Below are 14665 nucleotides of genomic sequence, written 5' to 3' on the forward strand. Positions count from 1 at the left end.
TTTTACACATTTCATCATTGTTCCAATATAGTTTTACACATTTGATCATGGTTCCAATATATTTTTACACATTTCATCATGGTTCTAATATAGTTTTACACATTTCATTCTGGTTCCAATACAGTTTTACACATTTCATCATTGTTCCAATATAGTTTTACACGTTTGATCATGGTTCCAATACAGTTTTACACATTTCATCATTGTTCCAATATAGTTTTACACATTTGATCATGGTTCCAATACAGTTTTACACATTTGATCATGGTTCCAATATATTTTTACACATTTCATCATGGTTCTAATATAGTTTTACACATTTCATTCTGGTTCCAATACAGTTTTACACATTTCATCATTGTTCCAATATAGTTTTACACATTTGATCATGGTTCCAATACAGTTTTACACATTTGATCATGGTTCCAATACAGTTTTACACATTTCATCATGGTTCCAATATAGTTTTACACATTTGATCATGGTTCCAATACAGTTTTACACATTTCATCATGGTTCCAATACAGTTTTACACATTTCATCATGGTTCCAATGCAGTTTTACACATTTCATCATGGTTCTAATATAGTTTTACACATTTCATCATGGTTCCAATACAGTTTTACACATTTCATCATCTGATTTTCGCAGAAACAGGATATTCCTTCACTTTTTAAAACAATTTTCATTTGTTTTAAACGGAATGAATGTCACTGAATAAATCAAGTAAATCTTGAAGCATATTCAAAGTTACTACCAAGAGATAATATCAAAGTATATTTGGGAAATCTATATTAAACACTTATTTCATTCCTATATAAGATACGTCACTATTAATGTAATTTCAAGGATTGTGGTGATAGAAAGGAAGAAAAACTGTCCCACATAACTGTTCAAGTAGCTTGAAAAATAAAAACATTTACCCGTTAATAAATATATATTTATATAGAGAGCGGTTTTTCATGTAACATCACTATAATTCACTGAAAAGTTTCTGAGGTAAGCTGACTGTAATTTAACAAGGAGTTTCGGTTGTAATCCTGTTGCACTTCGTCGGGGGAGTTTGAAATTTAAACCTAGTGTAATTTTTCAGGGTTTTCAGGATGTAATCCTACTGTACTTTATCAGGGAGTTTGGAATATAATCCTGGAGTAATTTATCAGGGAGTTTGGGATGTAATCCTACTGTAATTTATCAGAGAGTTTGGAATATACTCCCGCTGTAATTTATCAGGAACTTCAGGATGTAATACTACTGTAATTTATCAGGAAGTTTGGAATGTAATCCTGGAGTAATTTATCAGGGAGTTTGGGATGTAATCCTACTGTAATTTATCAGGGAGTTTGGAATGTAATCCTGGAGTAATTTATCAGGGAGTTTGGAATGTAATCCTACTGTATTTTATCAGAGAGTTTGGAATATAATCCCACTGTAATTTATCAGGAAGTTCAGCATGTAATACTACTGTAATTTATCAGGGATTTGGAATGTGATCCTGTTGTAATTTATCAGAGTTTGGGATGTAATCCTACTGTAATTTATCAGAGAGTTTGAAATATAATCCCGCTGTAATTTATCAGGAAGTTCAGGATGTAATACTACTGTAATTTATCAGGGATTTGGGATGTGATCCTGTTGTAATTTGTCAAAGTTCAGGATGTAATACTACTGCAATTTATCAGGGATTTGGGATGTGATCCTGTTGTAATTTATCAGAGTTTGGGATGTAATTTCGTTAAACGTGAGAATTTATATTTCTTATACGTTTGGTTTACTGTCCACTGAGGTTTGAGGTTTCACAGTTACCGAAAATTCCATGTGATAAAATAAGTTTGTAAATTTTATTTTTAACATTACTGTTAGGTTTAGCGAAGTCAGTTTATAAACCTACACGTTACTTTGTTATAATGCAAACGTACCAAATATAATATCTTTATTAATAACATATGAAAATAATAGTTATCACATAAAGTAATACTATTACTGGAAACCAATACTAGCATTTATTTTTCTATTAGTATTTTGCTGTGTTAATCACCTCATTAGGTATTGTTGCATCTTGTTAAAACAGTGAAACAGTTTTATGAGTTTAAAATAAACAAAGTTAATATTCACTGCCTTATATTATATCGCCTCACAATAGCAGATATAAACAATAAACACAGCCAATGATATTCCGCATATCCAGTGTACAGTTTCATCTAACAGTGAATAGAAAGCAGGTTCACATGAACAGTGTTTGATGTTTTCCACTGTGATGTAGGTCCAGTTTATCTCTCTTTGATTAACTTGTGTTATGGATGAGGAATGGAATTCTCCTAAATTAGTATAACACACGTTGATCAAAGTATAGAGTAAACTGGACTTTCCTGGAACTTAATCTTTAATATTAAACAATATTCCAAATTCCAAGTTTGTTTATATGCTACTGGGCGCCTATATTATGCGAAGATCTGAATGATGACGGACATTCTTGTTGTTATGCAGTGTATAGGATTTACACATTTTGACTATGAAGCAAGTTCATACCAACAGTATATTTAATGTATTGTGGGTTAACACTGAAAGGTTGAATTAAACGAGACTTAAAAAGAAACCGACCTGTCCATCTATCGGGTCAGAATCGTCAGCATAATTAATGCCTTGTTATTCCGTCTCCCTAACATAAGTTTTATAATAAATGACACAAGACAAGTGGTATGAAAGAAATTGATCTCAAAATCTAACTTTATTTATGTACGCCACACTCGTTTCAACACTAGCAAGATAATATGTCTTCTACACCGAGTTTAATTAATGAAACATTTCTCCTTGAGAAAACAGATAATTAAACATTATTTACGTAATCACAAACGTTGATTATTTTGTATAAACTAACCCATAATTCATGAAATATTTAAATTAATTTAATTATACATAAATATTTACATAGATTATCTTAAACTTAAAACTATTCTCGATTACTCGAACCTCTGTCGTTCCAACTAATAGCCACTCGTGAATAACATTATGTATTTTTGATCATAATTAGTTTCAGAAATCTATTAATTATACTGGCCATATGTTGGCGAGATAGTAAACCAATACTGGTTTTAAGACTTAAGTTATAAGTGTGTTAGTAATTAAACTGATAAAATAAATTAGTTTCTTAGACAGGTAACTCAATTCTGGTTTCTTTGTAGCACAATATATCTTGTTTACTACGTAGTTTCTTAAGAAGAACATAATAAATATATTTTATTTATTATATATATTTTAAAGTCACTAGAGGTCGTGTTTGTTATACATTTTTAAAGGTATATACAGACTAAATGGAGCTCATGACAAACACACGTATCGACAAAATATCGGATATGAAATGTATTTTGGCACTTTCTGTCTCCGAACAGGATAACCTAATAAATGAAGTTAAGATAAATTTAGATATTTACAAACATTTACACGGAAAATTATTACCCTCATGACCTTTTTCTTCGGATTTCACGGAAACTTTGAACTCTGATGTCAGAGTTTTGACTTTGTGTCTCAGACATTACGTATAGTTAAAAGTCTAAACACATTAATTTAACTCAAACTTCCAAAACGTTCCGTCACTGAGACTAGAATGTAATATAAGCGTTTTGTGGCAGAACATAGTAATTGAACACATAAACGTAAACAGATTTAGAACTTCGAATGTCTCCATTTTATATAACATCCTATGTTACTGAGCACGCATAATAATCGTAAATAATAGTCGATTCAACAAGTGATATATTTGTTTATTAAGTAAGAGATATTTCTAGAACTTCGTAGAACTTGGAATACCGACAAGTCTATCAGTCACCTCTAGAAGTTGATGGAACTTGGAATACCGACAAGCTTATCAGCCACATCCAGAACATGATAGAACTTTAAATACCGACAAGCCTATCAAATACCTCTAGAACTTGAAATACCGACAATTCTATCATTTACCTCTAGAAGTTGGTAGAACTTGGAATACCGACAAGCCTATCAGCCACATCTAGAACATGATAGAACTTGAAATACCGACAAGCCTATCAAATACCTCTAGAACTTGAAATGTCAAAAAGTCTGTCAGTCACCTCTAGAACACTGTAGAACTTGGAATACCGACAAGTCTATTATTCACCTCTAGAAGTTGATGGAACTTGGAATACCGACAAGTCTATCAGTCACCTCTAGAATATTGTAGAACTTGGAATACCGACAAGTCTATCAGTCACCTCTAGAACATGATAGAACTTGAAATACCGACAAGCCTATCAAATACCTCTAGAACTTGAAATGTCAATAAGTCTGTCAGTCACCTCTAGAATATTGTAGAACTTGGAATATCGACAAGTCTATTATTCACCTCTAAAAGTTGATGGAACTTGGAATACCGACAAGTTACCTCTAGAACATTGTAGAACTTGGAATACCGACAAGTCTATTATTCACCTCTAGAACATTGTAGAACTTGGAATACCGACAAGTCTATCAGTCACCTTTAGAAGTTGATGGAACTTGGAATACCGACACGCCTATCAGTCACCTCTAGAAGTTGATAGAACTTGGAATACCGACAAGTCTATCAGTCACCTCTAGAAGTTGATGGAACTTGGAATACCGACAAGTCTATCAGTCACCTCTAGAAGTTGATGGAACTTGGAATACCGACAAGGTACCTCTAGAACATTGTAGAACTTGGAATACCGACAAGTTACCTCTAGAACATTGTAGAACTTGGAATACCGACAGGTCTATCAGTCACCTCTAGAACATGATAGAACTTGAAATACCGACAAGCCTATCAAATACATCTAGAACTTGGAATGTCAATAAGTCTGTCAGTCACCTCTAGAACATTGTAGAACTTGGAATACCGACAAGTCTATTATTCACCTCTAGAACATTGTAGAACTTGGAATACTGACAAGTCTATTATTCACCTCTAGAAGTTGATGGGACTTGGAATACCGACAAGTCTATCAGTCACCTCTAGAATATTGTAGAACTTGGAATATCGACAAGTCTATTATTCACCTCTAAAAGTTGATGGAACTTGGAATACCGACAAGTCTATTATTCACCTCTAGAACATTGTAGAACTTGGAATACCGACAAGTCTATTATTCACCTCTAGAACATTGTAGAACTTGGAATACCGACAAGTCTATCAGTCACCTTTAGAAGTTGATGGAACTTGGAATACCGACACGCCTATCAGTCACCTCTAGAAGTTGATAGAACTTGGAATACCGACAAGTCTATCAGTCACCTCTAGAAGTTGATGGAACTTGGAATACCGACAAGTCTATCAGTCACCTCTAGAAGTTGATGGAACTTGGAATACCGACAAGTCTATTATTCACCTCTAGAACATTGTAGAACTTGGAATACCGACAAGTCTATTATTCACCTCTAGAAGTTGATGGAACTTGGAATACCGACAAGTCTATCAGTCACCTCTAGAATATTGTAGAACATGGAATACCGACAAGTCTATCAGTCACCTCTAGAAGTTGATGGAACTTGGAATACCGACAAGTCTATCAGTCACCTCTAGAAGTTGATGGAACTTGGAATACCGACAAGTCTATCAGTCACCTCTAGAACATTGTAGAACTTGGAATACCGACAAGTTTATTATTCACCTCTAGAAGTTGATGGAACTTGGAATACAGACAAGTCTATCAGTCACCTCTAGAAGTTGATGGAACTTGGAATACCGACAAGTCTATCAGTCACCTCTAGAACATTGTAGAACTTGGAATACCGACAAGTCTATTATTCACCTCTAGAAGTTGATGGAACTTGGAATACAGACAAGTCTATCAGTCACCTCTAGAAGTTGATGGAACTTGGAATACCGACAAGCCATGCTAGTTTCCGTATTGTATATTTAATTGATTCTCTATGTTAAATAATCGACCATAAAGTGTTGGTATGCAAGTTATAGAAATATAAGATTTGGCTAAGATAACAATAACAAAAATTACAGTGTTTTGTTTTGATGAGTAGATTCTCTTATTTCAAACAAATAATTATTGTGTGCTACCTTTTTATTCTTACAATAAACGCTTCGTCAATTCATTGTATAATTTGTATAATGCATTATTTAAGGGATCATTAATAAAGGTTTTGGGTAATGGATATTAGTTTGACACAAAGGTTCACAACATACATATTTATTGGTGATGTAGAAGAAACATCTGAGGATAGTAAGTGTGTAGAGGAAAAACTTACGTTAACTTCTGTGATCCTAAGTAACATATTAATAAATTAAACAAAGGCGCCATTCTTGAGTATGTCGAGTGAATTATTTTCTCTAAATAAATGACGTATGGAGAAACAGGTACTTCCTATGTGAGAACTGTTGAAGCTTAAAAGCAATCATAAGATGTGAAAGTGAGGTTTTGAAATGACTGACAAATTAAACGTTTCGTTATATGTCTGTATATATATATTAATATAATACCTGTATATATAGATTGCTGTTAATAAAAATCCCACAGAAGTTCAAAGTAAAAACACAAAAAACAAAGGTCATTGCTTTTCTTCTAAGATGCTTCAACTATGGAAAAGATGTTGAAGTTTCCACTTCTTCATGTAGGGTTAGTTGTTGACCTGCACAAAGGCCAAAGGTCTAAAGTCGTTCTAAAGAAGACGCTACGATTGTGGATCCAATAACATACAGTAAAGTTACTAATGTTTTCTTCGTGTCATCGAAGAATGGTTTTACAGTTGAGGCTCCATTTGGAAACGAGTGACTTATTCCTTTTTCTACAATATAATAATAAGAACAGTTAACAGCTAATATTGGTAAAATATGAATTATACTGATTACAAAACTACAGAGACTTCCCATACGTGTGTTTGTATCTATCAACATTAGATGTGTTCTGTCGGACACGTATTGGTTTGTAGTTTACTTTGTGTGTGTAACTGAAATAGGAGAAACATGTAATTTAAATTTGTTAATATTCAAGTCATGCAGAAAATTATTATAATGTTTAGTCAGAGTCCAAACACAGAAAATTGTGATAGTTTTAAGTCAGAGTAGAACAGAAAATTATCACAATGTTTAGTCAGAGTTCAAGAACAGAAAACTAGGTTAGTTTTAAGTCAGAGTAGAACAGAAAATTGTGATAGTTGTAATTCAGAGTTCAAGAACAGAAAACTGGATTAGTTTTAAGTCAGAGTAGAACAGAAAATTGTGATAGTTGTAATTCAGAGTTCAAGAACAGAAAATTATTTTAATGTTATGTCAGAGTAAAAAAACAGAAAACTGGGATAGTTTTAAGTCAGAGTAAAACATAAAATTACTGGAATGTTAAGACACAGTGCTAGAGAGAAATTTCTGAATTTTAAAATAATTTTAATGGTTTTGTCAACCAGTTTTTAAAGAATGCAAAGTTTGAAAGGTTAAAGATACAGTTTCTTCAAACTTAAAATAATTTTTAAAGTTTTTTCCCTAAAATGAAGGAATAAATGAAAAGTAGCTAAACACGTGTTATCCACACGATACTGTTCTGTTTCTTCAGATATTAAACTTTCAATAACTAGTTTTCGGAGATTAAACAAAGTTTCTTTGCATAATTAAAAGCTGTTAATGCTTCTCAAAAATACGCACGAGAGGATTTGGTTTAAGAAACTGACACTTACCCGGTAGCTTCATGTTGTTTTCAGTAACAGGAAATTGACCCTCAAATATACTCTCGATTTCAGGCGTTGTAGTCACAATGTCACCTGATTATATTAAAAACATAAGTAGATGGAGAAACATTTCAGAAACTATTTTTATAAAGTTTATTTCGTCTCTAAAAACTCAATAAAAATGTTTCGTTTCTTTCCCACTCGGTGTTCAATAGATTCAGCGAAACTTCTTGTTATAGGATTTATTGTAAGTTAGATGCCCAACAGACACAGCGGTTGTTCAGACATTTTCAAATTTAATACTGTTTTCTCAATAAACATATTTCTGAAGTGTTGGTTTTTGTTGTTTCTTGTTAGCGGAAGTGAGCTATTTATCTTTTATTTTCGATAAAATATAAAATAAAATAATTCTATAACACTCTTCAAAACGAATACAAGTGTTAAAACACTTCTCTAATATTTTCAATGGTACTGTATGTAATATAACACTTCAGTAATATTTTTAATGGTACTTTATGCAATATAACACTTCAGTGATATTTTCAATAGTACTGTATGTAATATAACACTTCAGTGATATTTTCAATGGTACTGTATGTAATATAACATTTCAGTGATATTTTCAATGGTACTGTATGCAATATAACACTTCAGTAATGTTTTCAATGGTACTGTATGCAATATAACACTTCAGTGATATTTTCAATAGTACTGTATGTAATATAACACTTCAGTGATATTTTCAATGGTACTGCATGTAATATAACACTTCAGTGATATTTTCAATGGTACTGTATGCAATATAACACTTCAGTAATGTTTTCAATGGTACTGTATGCAATATAACACTTCAGTGATATTTTCAATGGTGCTGTACGTAATATAACACTTCAGTGATATTTTCAATAGTACTGTATGTAATATAACACTTCAGTGATATTTTCAATGGTACTGCATGTAATATAACACTTCAGTGATATTTTCAATGGTACTGTATGCAATATAACACTTCAGTAATGTTTTCAATGGTACTGTATGCAATATAACACTTCAGTGATATTTTCAATGGTGCTGTACGTAATATAACACTTCAGTGATATTTTCAATGGTGCTGTACGTAATATAACACTTCAGTAGTATTTTCAATGGTGCTGTACGTAATATAACACTTCAGTAGTATTTTCAATGGTGCTGTACGTAATATAACACTTCAGTGATATTTTCAATGATGCTCTACGTAATATAACACTTCAGTGATATTTTCAATAGTGCTGTACGTAATATAACACTTCAGTAGTATTTTCAAGAAGTCTCTACATGATCAAATATGTCTGTAATATTTTCAAAGCCATGGTACATGTACATGATAAAATATGTCTGTAGTGATCTCAAGGGGACTTCACGAAATAAAGTAATTCCAAAGAACTTGGCTGCGTCATATTAAAGCAATTTTGGAGCCACGTCGTTACAGTCCACATTACCACGTCACATTATGTTTTGTCTGATGACCATGAATATTAACACTAACATTCCATCACAAAAGGTACCGTTTTAAGGTTGTACTTTGACAATAATTTTTGATGTCACTTACAACAGTCTGATAACACTGGAATTAATGTGCAGCAAGTTTAGAATACCAAGAATACCTGTTTATTCTTCAGCTGCTTGAGGCGAGCAAGAGTGACACTAATATGCCATAAAGGGAGGGAGCTTGTGGGCTCGTGACTTGTGTCAAACGAAGATACTTGTTGATTATACTACATACTGTTACCTGAGGCACGTGTATGACTTTTGCCACTGACTTTAGTATCGTAGGTTCTCGCTTATTATAAGGCGCCGTACTTTACCTGCTACGATTGAGATGTGATTTGCTGTACGTTTCTTTCGGAGTGGTCCAGGTACCTTAATCTGATCCATATTCTGTTGCGTTTCAATACCATTACATAATTAGATATCCCTATCTTGGATATTTTGAATATTCAATCTAAATACAACTTCATGATCTGACTGTATCAACAGTTTGTGTCGGAAAGGGCTTTAAGTTTCTTTTAAAATAGTAACCAATTTTATGTAGTTACGAAACTACATACGAAACTAACCCACTTAAAAATGTATCAGTGATGCATACCGTACGATCACGAATTTTTACTTACTGTGGTTGTCACGTGACTGTAAAATGATTATATTTAAAATATTTTTCATATAACGTACTCAAGCATATAAGATAAACTAACACAGTATTTTCAACGTATATGATAATTTACTCTAGTATTTTCAAGTGGATTGTAACGACTGTGTGTGATAATCTACTAAACTGCTTTCAAGGAACAAAAACTGTTTATCATTTTTCTGGCAACGGAAGAGAACAGCGAATATTAGAACATGGGCAGGTGGATAAGGCTTTCGACTCATAATCTGAGGGTCACAGGTTTGAATCCCCGTCACACTAAACATGCTCGCCCTTTCAGCCGTGGGGGCGTTATAATTCGACGGTGAATCCCACTATTCGTTGGTAAAATAGGGTGGTGATGACTAGCTAGCTGCCTTCTCTTATCTTATACTGCTAAATTAGGGACGGTTAACGCAGATATCACTTGAGTAGCTTTGCGCGAAATTCAAACCAAACCAGAATCGTTACAAATATAACATAAATATAATAAAATATAATATAATAAAATAATATAATATAATAAAATATAATAAATAAATATAATAATATATATAAAATATAATAAATAAATATAATAATATAATAAAATATAATAAAATTATAATAAATATAATTGAATTCAAAACTTACTTAATACAAACCTTGAAACGGATTATGCACTCTTGGCCTTCAGTGTAGTCAGTTAAAACAGTTTCTCGGTCTTTCTACAAGTTTGTCGTTATAAATGTAGTGGTCGGTTCATTGTTAACTTGCGTTTGATTGTTTATGACGTCAAACAATTTAAACTAGGTGCGGGAAAAATAAATTGCACACACTTTATTAAAATAAATTATGTTTCTCGGTCTTTCTACAAGTTTGTCGTTATAAATGTAGTGGTCGGTTCATTGTTAACTTGCGTATGATTGTTTATGACGTCAAACAATTTAAACTAGGTGCGGGAAAAATAAATTGCACACACTTTATTAAAATAAATTATAAAATGACTTCATTGTAAATTTTACATATTTGTAGAAAATAAAGAAACATATACGTAGTTTATATTGTATATCATTAGTTTATCTAAAAATACTAATAAAAACACTGGTAGATTTGGTTTGTTTGGAATTTAACACAAAGCTATTCGAGGGCTATCTGCATAAGCAGTCCCTAATTTAGCAGTGTAAGACTAGAGGGAAGGCAGCTAGTCATCACCACCCACCGCCAACTATTGGGCTACTCTTTACCAATGAATAATGGGATTGACCATAACATTATAACGCCCTTACGGCTGAAAGGGCAAGCATGTTTGATGTGATGGAGATTCGAACCCGCCACTCTCGAATTACGAGTCGAGTGCCTTAATCACCTAGCCATGCCGGGACACGCTGGTAGAAAACACGTCAACGCAAATACACTTATCATAAACGGACATAGAAATGACAACAACATTAAGAAATGTATTTTAAATGCTTTTAAAACTAGCACTAAAGTAACAGATAGAACCCTGTGTATGAATGGATACAAATATTTTTTTCACAATTTTTTGCCAATGTTCTAAATTATTAGAGAGAGAAAACAACACCAAATGACAAAACAATGAAACCTGAGACACATTAACGTCAGATGTAAAGAAATACAACCGGTGTATTCTTTCAATCTAGTTTCTATTTTACTTTAAGATTTCATTCTGTTAACAACAATATTTAATTAGGATAACTGAAATAATTTCATTAGATAAGTTCAGAGTCACCGTTAATCCCATAACGACATCGGTATTTTCATGACAGCAATATTTATCTAAAGGTAATGTTAAGACAAACGTACATGGACGTGAACTTGGTGCTTCCCTCTCAGACTACCATCAGTTAAATAATGACTGCATTAAGGCTGTTACTAGAACGACACTATATTTTGATAAAATGTTTAAACAACTTTCGTAAATCAAATGTAATAATTAACTACGAAAAATTCTTAAACATGTAAGATTATTTAAGCATTTATCTTGAATAAGGTATAAATATTTATTCTGAAGGAAGTTTAAACCGTTACGCTAAAGAAACGTCACCCTGAAGAATGATTAATATATATGTAAATTTGTTTACTTTCCACTTAACCTTTACCAATAGACTTACCGTTTCTTCGATTATCAGGAAATAGGTTATTCAAAAAACACTCTGTCACTTGTAGTAAAATGGTATCCTAGAACAGAACAATTCATTACTTAATAACCTAGAACAGAACAATTCATTACTTAATAACCTACAAGAGAACAATTCATTACTTAATAACCTAGAACAGAACAATGCATTATTTAATCACCTAGAACAGAACAATGCACTAATTAATAACCTAGAACAGAACAATTCATTACTTAATAACCTAGAACAGAACAATTCATTAATTAATAAATAGAACAGAACAATTCATTACTTAATAACCTAGAACAGTACAATTCATTACTTAATAACCTAGAACAGAACAATGCATTACTTAATAACCAAGAACAGTACAATTCATTACTTAATAACCTAGAACAGAACAATGCATTACTTAATAACCTAGAACAGAACAATTCATTACTTAATAACCTAGAACAGAAAAATTCATTACTAAATAACCTAGAACAGAACAATTCATTACTTAATAACCTAGAACAGAACAATTCATTACTTAATTACCTAGAACAGAACAATTCATTACTTTACAACCTAGAATAGAACAACTCATTACTTAATAACCTAGAACAGAACAACTCGTTACTTAATAACCTAGAACAGAACAACTCATTACTTAATAACCTAGAACAGAACAATTCATTACTTAATAACCTAGAACAGAACAATTCATTACTTAATAACCTAGAACAGAACAACTCATTACTTAATAATCTAGAACAGGACAATTCATTACTTAATAACCTAGAACAGAACAATTCATTACTTTATAACCTAGAACAGAACAATTCATTACTTAATAACCTAGAACAGAACAACTCATTACTTAATTACCTAGAACAGAACAATTCATTACTTAATAACCTAGAACAGAACAATTCATTACTTAATAACCTAGAACAGAACAACTCATTACTTAATAACCTAGAACAGAACAATTCATCACTTAATAACCTAGAATTGAACAATTCATTACTTAATAACCTAGAACAGAACAATTCATTACTTTATAACCTAGAACAGAACAACTCATTACTTAATAACCTAGAACAGAACAACTCATTACTTAATAACCTAGAACAGAACAATTCATTACTTAATTACCTAGAACAGAACAACTCATTACTTAATTACCTAGAACAGAACAATTCATTACTTAATAACCTAGAACAGAACAACTCATTACTTAATTACCTAGAACAGAACAATTCATTACTTAATAACCTAGAACAGAACAACTCATTACTTAATAACCTAGAACAGAACAATTCATTACTTTATAACCTAGAACAGAACAATTCATTACTTAATAACCTAGAACAGAACAATTCATTACTTAATAACCTAGAACAGTACAATTCATTACTTAATAACCTAGAACAGAACAATTCATTACTTAATAACCTAGAACAGAACAATTCATTACTTAATAACCTAGAACAGTACAACTCATTACTTAATAACCTAGAACAGAACAATGTTAAATATTAAAACAATTTATTGTACCAGATCTTTGTAACATATTACAACAGTTTTTTTGCCAAGCTCTTTGTTTATTTCTGTCTCAGTTTCAGCACCCTGTTGTTTTGGATAAATTTAAAATATCTTGTTTTTTTTATCCTTTCTAAGATTTATATATAAAAATTAGAAATGTCTTCCTGCTATTACTACTAATGATTCTTGATACGTGGCTGTATTTTGTATATGTAAATATGTTACTTGTTTTAGTGCTGACAGGAAGTTATAACTACGTACGTATGATGATAACTGGATACTGGAAAACACATTATTAACATACAGAGATAAATAGAGGTTATTTAGCAATGAAACTCAAACATATTTTACACAGGTATACTGATAATTAGAAACTACAAAAAAAAAACGTAATAATCAAAATATTAATAATTAAGATTCAGCACAAAAAATTGGTTCACACTAACACTAATAATCAATGTAAAAATACAAAGGTTAAATACGTTATGTTAAAACGATTCTTAACATGTAAATCACGTGAGTCACAGTCGATTTTTGTGGTGAGGAGGGATGTATAAGAACTACTTTTTATAGTTGTTTGTCGTTCTGTAGGGTAGTGTGACAACTGATCTGTTTTGACAAGAATATTTATAAAAAAAAAACTATTTCTGAATCACAGTATTCGTACAATTGTTGTTGTTTAAAATTAAGCACAAAGCTACACAATGGACTATTTGTGCTCTGCCCACCACGGCTATCGAAACCCGCTTTTAGGGTTGTAAGTCCGCATACATACTGTTGAGCCACTGGGGCGCTCGTACAATGAGATATGAAGATATATCAAGGGAGGGGATGAGAATATGGGATATTCCTTGTGCTTAATTGTTCGGTTGGGTTTGAATTTCCACCAAGGATACACGAGGCTTATCTGCGCTAGTCGTCCCTAATTTAGCAGTGTAAGACTAAAGGGAAGGTAGGTAGTTATCACCACCAACTTTTCTACTACTTTTTTTACCAACGAATAATGATATTGACCGTCACATAAATCCTACACGGCTAAAAGCGCGCGCATATTTGGTACGATGGAGATTCGAACCCACGACCATCAGATCACTAGTTAAGTGCCTTAACCACCTGGCCATGCCGGGCCGCTTAATGGTATTAGAAAACAAATAAATACATACCAGCTTGGAACACGGAAGGAGACCTCGAACCTTGTTCTGTC

At 32.2% G+C, this 14665-nt stretch overlaps 1 long non-coding RNA gene across 1 annotated transcript; it reads right to left on the minus strand.

The window, feature by feature from the left end:
- Positions 1–2884: 2884 nt before the first annotated feature.
- On the minus strand, positions 2885–11991 carry LOC143241911 (uncharacterized). Its single transcript, XR_013022342.1, has 3 exons — positions 11926–11991; positions 7654–7737; positions 2885–6771 (listed from the first exon to the last, which is right to left on the minus strand). It is a non-coding gene; the product is annotated as an uncharacterized LOC143241911 (long non-coding RNA).
- Between the last annotated feature and the right edge of the window lie 2674 nt (positions 11992–14665).

Source organism: Tachypleus tridentatus, unplaced genomic scaffold, assembly GCF_004210375.1.
Source record: "Tachypleus tridentatus isolate NWPU-2018 unplaced genomic scaffold, ASM421037v1 Hic_cluster_1, whole genome shotgun sequence".
In the NCBI taxonomy this organism is placed as follows: Eukaryota; Metazoa; Arthropoda; class Merostomata; order Xiphosura; family Limulidae; genus Tachypleus; species Tachypleus tridentatus.